We start from the raw sequence: 16,572 nt of genomic DNA, 5'->3' as shown, positions 1-16,572 counted from the left end.
TGTAAATCCGGAGACATACCGCTGTACTAGCGGGGGGCGAATGAAATAATAAATCTTACATTAAACAGTTTTGTATATCCATCAACTATCCAAATAAATGAAATAATAAATCTTGCATTAAACAGTTTTATATATCCATCAACTATCCAAATAAATGAAATAATAAATCTTACATTAAACAGTTTTGTATATCCATCAACTATTAAGTTTTCTGAATTCTGACAACTTCTTCTGTTTATAATTTTCTATTTTTCCTTCTAACCTCGACACTTGATATTGTGTTATTTTATGATTAGCTATACTATATATCCTTTAAACGGAGTCAGTGTAGCAACCCTCATGAGGCAAGACTATGTTCTTCATCTGAATTGTTTCATTTCTACAGTGAGAAAATCATAAGATAAATTAAGGACTTAGCAGGGCTTGTGATTAGCGAACAGAATTTGAACAAAACTTACATTGTTTTGATGCATAGTTTTAATAGCTGGTTCAAAAGAGAAACTGCAAAAAAAGATTTGTTTGTTTTTTGAATTTTTTGCGAAGATACTCGATGGCTATCTTCACTAGCCGTTTTTAATTTAGCAGTGTAAGACTAGAGAGAAGGCAGCTAGTCATTACCACTCATTGCTATCTCTTGAGCTACTCTTTTACCAACGAATAGTGGGATTGACCGTCACATTATAGCGCCCCCACGGCTGAAAGGGCGAGCATGTTTGGCGCGACGGGGACTTGAACCCGCGACCCTCGGATTACGAGTCGCACGCCTTAACAAGCTTGGCCATAACGCCCCCCCCCCACAAAAACTTAAACGTGAACTGTAGGCAAACAGAATTAATGGTAATAGCAAAGAACAATACCAATCTCGTACGTATTCTCGACGTAGATAAGCATGAAAATAATATTTCTGCACGTCTGCTCAGTGTTACATCATCAAAAAAAGGAAAAAAGGAAATGTTGACAGACGAGAGAGGGGTTCTTTCGCACCTCCCTATCCATCCACCCTTCCTAGCTAAGAGCCTGGATGGAGTATAGAGTAATTTTGCGACTGTCACACAGAACTGAGATACTCTATGATTCTGTATTATGTATATAACCTTTTGCTTCTTATTTACGTATTCGAAATACATTTTGTTTCTATAGTTTCTTCTCTCCATTACATACGTTTTATTTTGTTTTCTGCCAGTTGTTCAGTTTCAACTGAGTTTGAATAGTTTTTCTAATTTTAGTCAATACGTAATTCTTACCATTTTTATTGCAAGCTTTCCTTTCTGGCGTAATCATTCTTTGGTTAAAACAACTTCACCTTTTGACCTTATGTCCTCAAAAAACAACACATGAGTATTTAACTGCTTGTTTCATCAAAACTTGGCCAGATATGGCCAGGTGGGTTAAGGCGTTCGACTACTAATCTGAGAGTCGCAGGTTCGAATCCCGATCGCACCAAACATGCTCGCCCTTTCAGTTCTCTTCACCCCAGTTGTGTAAGAAACCGAAATCATTACTGATTGTCCATTAAATGTGTTTTATTTCAAGAAAGATAGCTTTAATTTCACTCATTATGTCTCAAAATAGAAAACTATACTTTCTGTGGCAAATTTTATAATGTGCTGAGATGAGAGTGGTCTTCAGTCATGAAAGCTCTGAGCAGTTTGTTTCTACTGGCCCTATAAATAATGCGGTTGTTAGGAACTTGTCTCATCCCAGAATGAGATGAGAATTTTTAAACTTTCCTGGTTTCACTGTGAAAACCAAAACAATAGTGAGATTTTTAGAGATAATCTTTCATTGAATTAAAGCTAAATTTAGAAAATTTTTCAATTATTGCTTGGGAATGATTGTTATGGATTAATCTCAGCCTACGAAAAAACAAGAAATCCAAAGTTTCCTTGGTTTAGTATCATACTGTGAACTTTTCACGACCGATTTTTGTTTCAAGATTGTAACACCACTGTCTGCTACAACTAATGCCAATGCAGATTTTAATAGGAATGTAGAGTGTAAGCACACATTTCTAATTCTAAAACATGCTTTAGTGGAAAGCTCCTATGGTAGCAAATCTATGACAGGTGTGAGCTTTTGTTTGATACGATGTCATCACAAGCATAGGATCATAAGGATAACACCCATTTATTTCAGACCAAAGTCATGGTGCATGTAACATACAATCCTCATTTACCAATATCAATAACCAGTTTCAAGGAAAATTAAAACCATCAACTCATATTAATTTGAATGACTATCTTTGAACTCCCTTGAAATAAAAATTATCTCTCTTCTGAAGGACATAGTACAGCAACAAAATCACCCTGGTTTAAGACGAGTCGAACAATAATTGTAGTTTATGTTACTCTTGCAAAGCTACAGACTTAGCACAGAATTACACTCTTTCTGTATCTTGTTTTTAAAGAGGCCCAGCATGGCCAGGTGGTTAGGGCACTCGACTCGTAATCCAAGGCTCACGGGTTCGAATCCCCGTCTCACCGAACATGCTTGATCGTTCAGCCATGGGGGCTTTATAATATGACGTTCAATCCCACTGTTCGTTGGTGAAAGAGTAGCCCAAGAGTTGGCAGTGGGCGGTGACGACTAGGTGTCTTCTTTTTAGTCTTACACTGGTAAATTAGGGACGGCTAGAGTAGATAATTATTGTTTATGATTCCGCTAGTACAGCGGTAAGTCTACGGATTTACAATGCTTAAAATCAGGGGTTCGATTCTCCTCGGTGGGCTCAGCAGATAGCCCAATGTGGCTTTGCTATGAGAAAAACACACACACTGTTGTGTAGTTTTGGCAAAATTCGAAACAAACAAACTCAAGGCTGTTTAAAAAAGTGTGTATACTTTGTCTGTTTGTGGTTACTTCAAACAAAAACCTTCTAATAAGATTTAGATTAAATGATTTTCTGAAAACAAAAAAAAAAATATTTAGAAAAGTTATCGTTACAATTTTGTTATTATTTAGGAATAAATATTTTGAGCTACAGTAACTCAAACGTTATGCAACTTGGTGAATCATTAATTTTTAAATGTAAGGTCGTTGTATTTTACATATACTCTTGTCAGTTTATCATAATGTTTCAAGTTTCTTTACATGAATATTTCTTAATCTGAACAATTTAGCTGCCAGCCCACAAGTAGAAAAATAATATTTATGTTATTTAATAATTGTTTTTGGAATTTCGCACAAAGCTACTCGAGGGCTATCTGTGCTAGCCGTCCCTAATTTAGCAGTGTAAGACTAGAGGGAAGGCAGCTAGTCATCACCACCCACCGCCAACTCTTGGGCTACTCTTTTACCAACGAATAGTGGGATTGACCGTCACATTATACACCCCCACGGCTGGGAGGGCGAGCATTTTAGCGCGACATGGGCGCGAACCTGCGACCCTCGGATTACGAGTCGCACGCCTTACGCGCTTGGCCGTGCCAGGCTAATTATAAAAAATAATAATAATGTTATTTTAGAATAGTATGTTTTTGTTTATGTTTAAGATAAAAGCTATATAGTGGGCAATCTGAGCTATAACTACCGTAGGTATCCAACCCGAATTTTAATGTTACTTCGATCTCGCTATTTTGACAGTAGATGACTATTTTAGAACTATGAAAAGTTGTGGCACTTAGAATTCTCATTGTATCATTCTTCAAAATATATGATTTATTATTTTCTTTCGGATGTTTATAAAATAAAATGATAAAAACAGTAAATTATTTGTCTATTTACCTACCTTTATTTTTATATTGTTTATCATTTTTTTACAAATTAACTGTGTAAAGATTATTTACTTTATGTAACAGAATTACCGAGTTCAAATTTTAAAAACATAAAGTAAATACTAATAGTTAATGTAGTCTTTTCATAGAGGGCTCTGCAGAATATTCAGGATGTTATAATAATGCTATTAATAATATGTCAAAAATTATGAGATCTAGTTGTTAGGGCCTAGTCATATTCTAATGTATTAAAACTTACACACGAGGTATAGTGAAGAGCTCTAATTTTGAGCTTGAAATTAGATGTTCCTCAGTCTTTGGAAAGTTTTTGGGGTTAAGTTTGACGTCGCATGGTATTTAATCTGGTGCAGTGGTAAGAAGTTGTGCTCTTTTGACTTTACATTCTGTTTTTACTGATTATACTGATCATGATACTGATAGAATTTATACGCTGTTACTAATTACACGAGAGATTGCTAACTATTTTAACGATTAGTGCTTAGTGTATTATTAACTTTAATTAAATATTCATAAATTTTTATCTTATAAATGGCGTTTCATTTTAAACTAAAAGTATTTTTAATAAACAAGTAACTTTAAAAACTTAAACAGTGCTTTTCTGAGTAAAACTTAAAAGTTATATTTATGACAGCTAACACAGACTCCTCATACAGTCACAGGACAATATTAGTTTATATATTAACAGAAGTATGTTGAACCTTGGTGTAGAAAAATAATTGTATTACTTAACATCTTAAGTAACAAAATAAATAAAATGTAACATGTCTGCAGTTAAATTGATATATTTGGTGTGGTAGATGAATTAATAATAGTATGCATCTACACTGTAGGATTTATACAAATTACAGTGATATTTTTGTGGTTATCTGAATATGATGGCCATGCACCTAGAACTCAAAAGGCACAAAGAATATGTAATTTTTGTGGGTGTGTAAATACTGCTACACTGTACTTGCCTGTGTTATTAAGTATTCACATTTCATAGCACATAGCTTGACTCAGTGGTATAATGGACAAAAGAACAGTCTCATGATACCAAGGATTGAGCCTTTGAATTTAATGTGTAAGATATCATCCCTCCCACCTATTTTTCATTAGCTTTCTGTTTCTTATATATTTTTTTTTTGAGATGAAATGTGAGGATTTGTTTATATCTTTTCTATACTTTGGTTGTAGTGGCTGTTTATGTTTTAAGCCATTACAAGTTCTCCACTTTTAACAAACATGTTGATATATTTTGTGTAATTGTTCAACTAAAACTGCAAGCTCAGAGTGAGTCCTTATCAGACTTTTGTACAAAGTAAAATTTTTTCTAAATCTAAAATTTTGATAGAAAACTAAGACTGTGCTTCTTTTAACTATTGAGAAATTGGTTAATTATTTATAAAACTGATTTACCATAAATAGCTAACACACTATAAATAATCAGCTGTTTATTTAATAAAATCAATTATGAACCCTTCAAATTTGAAAGAAACCCAACTCATCAAATTCATATTTGTTATTATTCACTTTGTGTCTTAAAATTTGATACATTTCCACCTAGTAGTTAATATGTACTCCATTGTCAGTCCACTAAAATTATAAACAGAATATAATGGCAATATTTAAAGATCTGAACTCTTTGTGCCTTGTTACTATATTTTGCTGTTCATCTTCAAAGTATTAATTAGCTTAATGTAAGTGTAAATAAGCTTGAATATTGTGATTGTAACACATCCATGTAACTTCAGTGTTGTTAATTTCTTCCAGTTGCTAGTTCCTTCTTTGTGCGTGGTGAATCGTATCGTTAAGCTATAAGTAAAGTTATCATTCAGGAGCTGTTTATGCCAAAGACTTCACTGTATTTAAAAAAAAAAAAAAAAAAAAGGACTTGTAGTTATGTAGTTAACAAAACTACTGAAGTCATTATTCCTGTCAAGATTATCAAGTTTTCATGTCTCTTCATGACTGTTCATTCATTTTCACTTTACCAGCAACTTAATGCTGATTTAAGCTTTGCAGTGAATATTGGATATGTCATAACTGTAATTGAGTATACTTTCAATTTTGCAGTAGACTGTGGTGACTTCTCATCATCAAGAATTTCAAGTAGCTGATAATAGAGAACAAATGTATCTCAGAATGGCTGGTATGGATATTAACAATTTTATTGATAAGCAGAGAACAACATTTTGACCTTCCTGAAGATGTCCTAGAAAGATCAAAAAATTGTTCTCTGCTATCAGTTAGTGTTAATACCCATACCAGCCATTCTGTAATACATTTGTTCTCTATTATCAACTCTTAAAAATTATTGCAAACAGATGATGGAAAGCATGCTGCTTCAAAGGCATTGTTTTCATTTAATGAATTTCATTTCTATGGTGGCATTCAAAAGATTTAACATTAATTTCTTAATACTTTTGCCAATATCATATGTTTCTTGTCAAATTTCTACTTTGTTAAGCCTCTAGATTAGGGTAAAGTTTATGAAATCAGATTCAGTTTCCTTGTCAAAGATCTCCTTTAAGCTACAATATCAAGAAATAACTGGGATATCCTCATTCATAAAGATAGAAACCCTATAAGATGTCTAACAGATTAGTAAGACAAATCTTATTCATTTTAGGTTTACTGAAACACTTTCAACTCTGATTTAAACAAGTTAATAACAACTTTATGCCCAGTTAATACAACTCTAGCTTCCTAGATCAACCCTAGATATAATAATAATCTTTTAGTTACCAAAACTTTCCTGTTATCAATAGTCTTCTAAAGACTATAGTGTCAAAGTCCTCACTAACTCTGCTAAGCTTCCTTAAGGTATTAGTATGTCTTGTCAGGGCCAAAAACATCAAGTTATTTTATAACAGCTAAAATGTCATCACTGTTAGTATGATCTGTTCTTGATCCCATATAACCAATTCCCATCTAGCTGATACATATTTGTCAATGAAGTGGAAAACACTTTTGGAGAGATGGGAGAATCATATAATTTGCATAACCACTAACTTTATAGCAAAAAGTTCTTGCATATTCTTAAAACGTAGCATAAAAGTTGCGCAACTTGCACAAAAATTGCTCAGTTAAAAATATTTGCTTAAATGAAGAGGACCAAATATTAATAGTCTAAAAAAAAAGAATTTAACAGAGAAAAAAAGGAAGTGGGACTGTATGAAAAATAAGAAGAGAGTCATTACAGGGATGAGTGGTAGAGGGATAACTAGTTACCTACACTGAGAATGATAGTGGTATTTGTCCTTTGGGATGGCTTTGGGCCATTGACTCCTGAGTCCCCACTAATTTTAAACCCTGTAAAAGGACACACTTTAAGACATTATATGAATTTTAGTAAGTATTTGTTGGGCTTAGATTTTCAAAAAGCTCTGATAAAGTCACAAATAAAAGCAGCTAAGATAATCACTTCTATAGGGATTCAAAGAGGTAAATGAGTTATAGAATGTTTGGAAGAGAAGAAGCAAAAGGTTTATAATGAATTTAAGAAACCTAGTCACACTCTTATATTCGTGGCTGAGGATGTCTTTCTAGTATTGATATAAATAGTAAATTGGTAAAATTTGTTTATGTTAAACTCTTCAGTATTTCTTGCTGTGTTAAGTATGTTGAAGTTTTATGCAATCATTTGAATCAGCTGATTAGTTGGAAAATTATTTGGAATATGACCTTCAGGTATAATTACAATTTAATGCATTCAAGTTATAATTTGAATCACATGTTTATAAATGAGAAACTTTGTAATGGTGTGACTAAAGAAAACAATCTTGGTATACTGATATATTAAGTCACTTAAGCTGTCAAAGCAGTACTGTGTAGCTGGTAGAATGTAATAAGTGTAAAATGTATTTATAAACATTGATTGCAGGGAAAAAGAAATAATTGTATTTTAATACAGATCAGTAGTTAGGCATAGCAAATAATTTGTGCATATTAAGTTTCCATGTTTAATAAAGGATATTGACTTGTTGGAAAGAATTCAAAGGAGAGTTACTAGGATGTAGTTAATATTTTAGACATTATTTTTCTAACTGGTACAGTAAAAATGTTGGGAGAAATTGATAATTTCCTGAAAAATAAAGGTAGGTTTACTCTTCAGATCTGGGTGTACAGGAACAGGCTTTAAAAGGTAAAATTGTCTCTTGCTTTTAATTTGTTAATATTCATAACTTTTATTAGGATCAGAAAAATATTTTCCAGGTGTTAACCCATCACACTAAGTATTTCAAAACTCTCTGCAAAGCTATAGAATTTTTGTACATTAGAAACCCTACTAATTGAGTTTGTGCAAATTTAGCTGATTTACTAGTTATTCCACCACTGAGGCCATTAGTGAAGAAAGACAGGATCACGATTGAAGTAACAATATTTTATTTTTTCGTAAGATAAAGAAAAATATCTCAACTAGCAAGCGTCTTTAAAAATTGGAATGATTCTTTCTTAAATTTATGTTGAAGAAAAAGCAGTTTTAGAAAAGCTTAGAATTTTTAAAAGTAAATATCTTGGTACAAACAGGATAAGCCTTTTAGAACTTTGGAAAAATTTGTGGAATTTTTATTATTTAATGTCAAATGTGTTAGAAATTTGTATGTATTTCTGGGCTGTTATATATTTAAATTTACCAGTGGGCCTAAACTATTAGAAAGGCTGATCATGTTAGGAATGCTCTGTTTCTTTTAAGAACTCTTGATTTCAGTAAGTATATTAGAATACAGGACGTAAGTGTTGTTGCAAGTATAGAATTATTTATTAGGTTATGGAAGTTTTTTAAAAAATATATAAACCCTTCATGAAAGAAATGTCAATGATATACAGGGAAAGATTAAGGTTTAATTGCTTGTAAAAGTCTGAAACTTCCAGTTGAGTGTTTAATTAGGATAAAGAGGAGAATAATTATTTGCTGTTAGTCAAATTTTCTGAAATGGCTAAATGGATTTGCATGAAAATTAGTATATATTTTGGCCATAACCCAACTTAGAAATGATTAGCCTTGGAAGGTTTAAAGTCTAGGTCACAGCAAGATCTAAAAATTTAAAAACATTCTTATCTCTAATGTGGAAACTAATTTTTAACATTATTTTTGCTCTATAACTTAGTAAAAATTATCAGTGTTTAATGAAACTTGGTGGACATGAGTAGAATTTTCTGCCAAAAAAAAAAACTGTTCATTGATAACAACATACACATGGATACATTTCTATATTTTTGATAGATTAATATGATCCAGTGCTATGTCAAAAAGGTACGTACTAATCAGTGATGACGAGAAAACCCATTTGTAAAGAAAAATATATGCATAAATACAGCTAGTTTGGGTTGAGAAAATTTTTATGTAGAGGAACTAACAACATTTCAACCTTCTTCGGTCATTGTCAGGTTCATAAAGAAAGAAATAGGTAACTGACCGACAGCTAACCAAATGTTTTGTGGGGTTGTGTAACTGAGTGTTGGAATGTAAAGGGCGTGCTTAGATGTTTGATTATATTATTTAATATTGGTATAAAGGCATTCCTTTGTATTGGTTTATTTTGGGCTTAAGTTGTTGTATAAGTGAGGCTTCTTTAATCTTGCATTTGTTTATGTTTGTTTCTTTATTTAGTATTTGGGTGTTTTTTATGATTATGTTGTGTTTATTTGACTTGCAGTGTTCAAAAATGTGTGAAGGTGACTTTTTGTGTTCTTTGAATCTGGTTTCCATTTTTCTACTTATTTCTCCAATGTAGAAGTCGTGGCAATTATCACAGTGTATTTTATAAATAATGTTGGTGTGGTGTTTGTCAGTGTAGTTTTTACCAAGTATAGACCTCAGTTTTGTGCCTGTTTTTTGAATAAATTTGGTATTAACTGGAATGCCATATTTTGTTAGTTGATTTTGCTTTTTGTCTATGTGTGTGCATATAATGTTTTCTACAGTTTGTGGAGGAAACTTATTGATGTTGATGAAGTATTGTTTTATTTTGTCTAATTCATCGTTAATTTTATCTGGTGAGCATAGTTTTCTGGCTGTGTTTATTTGGTTTGTTGAGTTTTTGTGTGGTTTCATGTGCTGAGTCCCAAGGAATGTATAGTCCAATATGGGTGATTTTTTGGTGGATTTCTGTTTTAAATTGTGTATTGGTCCTTGTAATTTTGAGGTTAAGAAATGATATTCCTACACTCAGTTACACAATCCCCTTCAAAGATGTGGTCGGCTATCAGTCAGTTACCTCTTTCTTTCTTTATGAACCTGACGATGACCAAAGAAGGTTGAAACATTGTTTGCTCCTGTACATAAAAATTTTCTCAACCCAAATAAGCCATTTTTACATATAAAGGTATGTACTCTACTAAGTGTGCCTCTAGTATGCTTTCATGTTGATTAGTATAAATATCCATTTCCTTCTTCAGCTGTTTAAGGTATATGCAAGTTGAAAGCATATGTTATGAAAGCAACTTGTATTGCTTTTCCAGATGGAGATCTTTCGTGATTGTTGTGTACCAGTACTTGGAATGTGTGAATGGCTTTTATTTCTGAGTTTGTTTGTGTTTTTTAATCTGACATTATTCATGGTAGCCAAAGTTGATCTATGTTCTTTGGTTTTCCAACACTGTGAAGTACAAGGAACTTTTCTTTCTTGGAACTTCTAACTCGCCAACCTGAATACATCTTTACAATCCAAGTATATAAATATTTTGCAATGGAAAGGAGAATTACATAATCTCCCTAAAAGTGATCAGTTTACAGTTGCATCAGATACCAACAAAATGCCAATATCAAATGTAATTCACATGCATGATGTGATTTTATATTGACTATAGTTTTGCTGTTTTGTGTATTCAAAATCATTTTAATGTAACATTGTACTCAACTCTTTAAAGAATATGATGTATGAGGGGAAAACTGATATTGCAGAAAAAGAAGTTGAGGATTCAGATGTTGAGGAAGTGATATTTATTGGTAGTGTTTATAGAAGTTTTAATTTTAAAAGTAAAAGGGTTACTTGTATTATACTTTTGTAAAACTCTTGAGAGGCTTCATGTGGAACACTTTTGTTCACATAAATTTGTGTGGAGGAAGGATATCAACATATTAGATTCAGATAAAATGCAGAGATTGGCTATCGGAAGTATTTGTGTATGCGAGTCCATTAAGAAGAGGTTTAATGAATTATATATGATTCAATTTGGTGTCTCAACAATTTGTGGTTTGGTCAGGTGATAGGATGCAAAAGTTGGAAATGTGAACTTGAATATTTAACATTACTTATAGAAAAGTAATAATTACGTGGTTCTTCAAGGCTGTCCCTGCACACTAACTTTTCAAGAAAATAAAATTTAAACCTACATTTTATTTATAGATAACCATAGATTCCCAATTAACTTCTTTGACAGTTAACCCTGATTATGCAAAGTTTAGCCAAAGTTTTGCTGCTGTGTTGCTATCATCTATTTGGCATCATTATACACTTGTACTTCTGATGTCCTCCTTCCAAAATTAAATTGTGTGCAGTGACTCAATTCAAGGACTGTTTCACCAAATAAAAATTCTCATCACTGAATCTAGATTATTGGTAAGTAAAGAACTGTTTTTATTTCACATGAACTTGTGCTAAATTATTTTTATGCTTCTAGACTTTCATACTAAAGAATTGCTGATTATTGGAGCATATGTAATTCTGTTTTGTTTTTCACATACAAGTAGTACAAGGCAGTTACAGTAGTTTTTAGAAAAGAAGGAAGGGTTCTGGCTGGAAAGGGGTTGGTGATTTTTCTAGGTCAGTTTTGCTATTTTTACTAGTGATTCCTCAGTTTTTAGAAAAATATCTCCCCAAATGAGGGGCTAGACCCACTTGTATCTGCCCTTACAGGGAAAGCAAAATGAATGAATGGTTGTAAGGAAACTGGAAAATTTAGCCAAAAAAAAATGTTGTGATATATATGGTTATAGTGCAAAAACATTCACAAGGGTCTAAATTGTTGTGAAATGATGTCTATTATTTCTGACAGCAACTTATTTTGTAAGTCAATAATTCTGTTAGAAAAATAAAACTGCCTTAACTGGAGCCTGTTCTGTTTTCTTCAAATGTTAAACTTGTGTACTTTTACTCCATTATCTTGACCCCTGAGCTCAGTGTGGATTCCTGTATGTGGTGAGGGGACCTCCCAGGGAAGGTTCTGTTCTTTCTGGTTACCTCCTCTGGGATCTAAACATCCAGCCACATGTTTGTTGTGTGTGGTGACACATGAAGGGGAGGAGAGGATCCTGGTGGTTGAGGGGTCCAACCCTAACACACACTGGCAGCCTTTGGGTGGCTCCCCTTGGGTCAATTGGCTGGTCCACTTGGGCTAAAGTCAGCCAAGTACCAGTGTTGTAAGTTCTCCAGTGGGTGTTGTGGACATTGTGTCTGATGATGGTGTTTGGGTATAGTGCTCACGAAACTCTGGTGTTACTGCAATATCCTTGCATGACATTGTAGTGCGTTCCCTCTAGGGTTCAATGGTGGGTGGGGTCAGTGGGACCAAAATTTTCTTTTCTTCCTATGGATCTTCCTACGAAAAATTTAAATAAAATAGTGAAAAACAGTCAATAAGTAAATGACCTCGTCTTGAATACTCTGAACAGCAATCTTCAACATCTTTAACACATGTACCTCATTTTCTTATATTACATTCTTTCAGAAAAACCTTTAGGGCAAATGTCCCCCTTTTTTATTCAGAAGGGACTTGCTGGCTCTCCAAAGTCAGTAAAGAAGCTTTGATCTGGAGACATATTAGTTGAAACATCCACATTCCAACACAGTGAACTCCTCTTGAATTCAAAAGCAATTGGGGATGTATCTATTGAGGTTACCCTCATGCTGCTTTGAATTCATCACGAGGAGTTATTGTTGAGAGGGATTTGAGGAAAGTCCTTGAGTCAGAGATTCTTGCTGGTTTCTCCACTCAAGGAGTTTCTGCAGTGAGACACATCTCCACTTGGAAAGATGGAGTTACACTGCCAACAAATATCCTCGTTTTGACAATTACATCACCACGTGCACCTGCCACCATTAAGGCAGGTTATCTAAATTGCTGGGTATGGCTGTACATTTCAAGTCCTCTCTTCAGATAAATCTTTCTCTCACCCCAAGTTGCAAAACAATAATTCATTTGCATCCTCAGTCACTGGAACCCCCTTCCAACAACAAAGACCTATTGAATTGACCCAGGGCAGGATCCATGGAGGTCGACAGACCTCCTCCAAATAAGGACAGTAAAGAAAAAAGATGTGGTCATAAACAGAAGGGTTCTCCAGCCACTTTGCATACCCGTTATTAAAAATGGCTACCTTGATACAATGGAACTGTCAAGGTTTACGTTTTAATCTGGATGAAATCAAAATACTGATTGCATCCTACTATCCTGTATGCCAATACAGTCACCTTTCAGCAGTTTTCTCTGTACAGAAATGACACTGTGTGATGGACAAGTACATGGAGGGGTGGCACTGTTGGTTGATCAGCATGTGCCCACCCTGTCTTTGTCACTCAACACATACTTGAGGCTGTAGCCATTTGTGTTTCCTCGGGTCATACCATCACTGTTTGTTCTCTCTACCTGTCACCTGGAGAGACATATGATCAATCAGACCTTGAAGCTCTGATAGTTACACAGACTACATTCCGGTGTATCAGTTTCAGATGAAAGAAAATGATGAGTTAAAAAACTGTGCCCAATGTGTAGTCTAGTTAGAACTTCCTCCTTCTGATCCTTACAGAAGCAAGACGGCCAAAGTCCAGTATAGGGTTTTATTTGGAAAAGCTTATTTTTGTGTTGCTCACTCCAAGTCGACTGCCAGCTGGCACAGAGCCGAGCCTTGAATACAGGACCATTGTCCATGCATGAAAGAGGCACAGTGGTGATAGTGCCAGAGCAGGTAGATTTAGCTGCCATGTCTACAAGCTCATTCCTGCAAATACCAACGTGGCCTGGTATCCAGAAAAGCTGGATAGAAGTAGATGTTAATGAGAAATAGGCCAGTTGGTTTTGAATATCAGGGAGAGCAGGGTGTGAGCCAAAATGAAGCAATTCCAGGGCCAATAGAGAACTAAGCGAGGCAGTATAAATAGTGCAGTTTGAGTAGTGTTTAGCTTCTATGTGATCCAGGGTAAGAGAAATGGAGTACAGTTCAGCAGTGAACACAGAAGCTGTAGAGGGGATTCTGTGCACAACTACCAAACCACAACAACCATGGCAGAGCCTACAGAGTTACCTGATTTGGAACCATCTGTATCAATTGCAATGGAAAGATTGTTTGAAAGATGTTCAGTAAATAAAAGATGGTACTTCCAATCTGCCTTTCTCAGATGACTTAAAGAAAGGTCACATTTGGAGACTGTAATAAGCCATGGTAGGATAGGCTGACCAGTGGACTCTGCAATGTTATCCAAGGACAGACCCAATTTATCCATTTGCACCTGGACGCAAAGGCCAAAAGGAGCAATGGCAGATCGTCTGTTCTGAAAAGTATGGCCCACCGAGGAAGGAAAACACATTGCCAGGTGAGATGCTTTGGTAAGGAACAAAGCTTCAAAGAATATAGTAAAGACAGTTGCAAAGGCAAAGGTGCAGAGAAGGTTCATGAGACTCTATGTATAAGATCTGAACTAGGGAGGTGCGGAAAGCCCCAGTGCAGAGTCAAAGTCCTTGATGATGAATGGGGCCCAGCATATTTAAGGCCGAGGGTCTGGCAGAGCCATAGACCATTGATCCATAGTCGAGTTTCGATCAAATAAGAGCACAGTATTCCTTTAACAAAGAACATCGATCTGCTCCCCAACTGGTGGCAGAGAGGACACGGAGGATGTTCAGTGCTCTTGTGCATTTGACCTGTAGCTGCTTTAAGTGTGGTATAAAGGTCAGCTTATGGTCAAAGAACTTGGTCTTAGGGACCACTGGCAGCGAAACTTCACTGATACGGAGTTCAGGATCAGGGTGAATACCCCGTTGGCAGCAAAAGTGCATGCAAACAGTTTTAGAGAGAGAGAGAGAGAGAGAAAATAAAGCCGTTCGCCGTGGTCTACTTCAGTACATGAACAACTTTTTAGACTGGATGTCAACATTGGTTTTATTCCATTTTCTGTTTTTAATTGCTGTTTTGTTTTTACCTTCATTTCCTTTTATGAATTTTACTACATTTACTTTTGTTTTACCTTTTTATTGGACATTTGGTGCAGATAGCTAGCTGCTTTGTGCCATAAAACACTAAACCAACCAACCATGATCTTGAAAGCTGTCCTCTTGCCATTCTTTTCTCAAAATAAAACAAATGAAGAGATCTTGAAGACTTATTCATACGTTGTAAACTTTATTCTATTTAATTTTTAAGCCAATAGAGAAACAATGAGCAGGAAATGTCTGGCAACTCTAATGTTACTGTTGCTGTATGTAGATCCATGTACTGCATTATAAGTACATGCAATATAGCATGCTCTCATTATTTTAATCAAGTTAACATGTAATACTGTAGTTGTATTCTCAAACTTCTGTTAAACTGAAGATGACTTAAGAAGGTCAAAACATTGTTATGTACTTTATTTTAATTAAAGTGCTGTTACTCATACCAACCATCCTAAGGATACATTTTTACTTCAAGTGGGTTTCTTGTCATCACAAAATACCATATGGTTTACTGTTGCAAATATTTCTTTATTCATTAGACTATTATATTTGTATAATAATTTATATATCCAAGTATCTCACTTCTGGCTATCCATTCCTGTTTGTACAAGGGTATGTATATGGATAATTTGTTTATATATTTATATGCTGTGTAAGAGCAACTTTTGATCCTTTTATTCCATTACTTTGTACTTTTTAAAATCAACAATTCTTTGTTATTGTGCATAATTTTTTTACGTTTTTAGGTTTACTCTCTATTTCATGTTAGTAACTCCAGTGCTGATGAAATTCATAGTAGCTATTTATTTTATATGACAAAATAATTAAAACTGCACAGTTAGTGGTTTAGAAATCAGTTTTTAGTGCAAATTTATTGTTGCTTGGGAAAATTAGGTTTTCTATGCTAGTATTGCACTTTAAGATATCAGTAATAGTGGTATATCTATCAAGAGTGAATAGTGTATATTTCTTTGAGTTTTTTTGCTGTTATATATAATGTCAAATGAATGACATTTATAACAATAAATATTATGTTGAATATGTATTGGTATTCTAAGTGAATGGTTATTAAAAACCTGATAATTTGAATGCTAAGAACTTAGACATCGGTTCATCTGTAAAAGAGGAAAATATTCCTCCTAACACTGCACCAATTATTGGGTTCTTTGTGATTTAAATTACATGAATTGTAATGTCTTGTAAGAAATGTTTATTAGTACATGTGGAGGTAAACAGTAAATTATGTGGTATTTATTTACTTTGTAAATATCTATTAAGTTGTTTTTCTTTATAATTGTTTCATCTTATTGATCATAGTGTATAAAATTTTAAAATAATGATGCATTATTTCACATTTATTGGTTTATTGGATGGATTTAGAACTTGCCTAAATTTCCTAAGCAGGATGAAACCAGAACTAGAAAGGCCAACTTCAGGTGATTGATGGTGGTTTTTGTACTTACCTGTTAGTCTTCCTGGCAAGTTATGATAATTACAGTTATGCTACAGAAAGTACTCTACAACTTGTATTACTGTAGTTTTTGTTTTAATGCTGTATAATAGATGTAAACATTGGTTTTATGCTATTTATGTTTTAAACTTTGTTTTGTTTTACCTTAATTTCCTTTTATGAATTTTACTAAATTTAGTTTAATTTTAATTTTTCACTGGATGTTTGGTGCAGACAGCCTAGCTGCTTTGT

General features: G+C 34.0%; 1 protein-coding gene across 1 annotated transcript in view; it reads left to right on the top strand.

Moving 5' to 3' along the window:
* The first annotated feature begins 3,853 nt into the window (after positions 1–3,853).
* KrT95D (phosphofurin acidic cluster sorting protein KrT95D) overlaps positions 3,854–16,572 on the top strand; it is a 129,516-nt gene continuing 116,797 nt past the window's right edge. The window contains exon 1 of the mRNA XM_076503589.1: positions 3,854–4,086. The gene's annotated coding sequence lies outside the window, so the exon portion shown is untranslated. The remainder of the gene's footprint in view (positions 4,087–16,572) is intronic.

This window comes from Tachypleus tridentatus, chromosome 6, assembly GCF_004210375.1.
Source record: "Tachypleus tridentatus isolate NWPU-2018 chromosome 6, ASM421037v1, whole genome shotgun sequence".
Taxonomy (NCBI): Eukaryota; Metazoa; Arthropoda; class Merostomata; order Xiphosura; family Limulidae; genus Tachypleus; species Tachypleus tridentatus.
The sequence above is the reverse complement of the archived record's forward strand: the minus strand, read 5'-3'. Positions and strand labels throughout refer to the sequence as shown.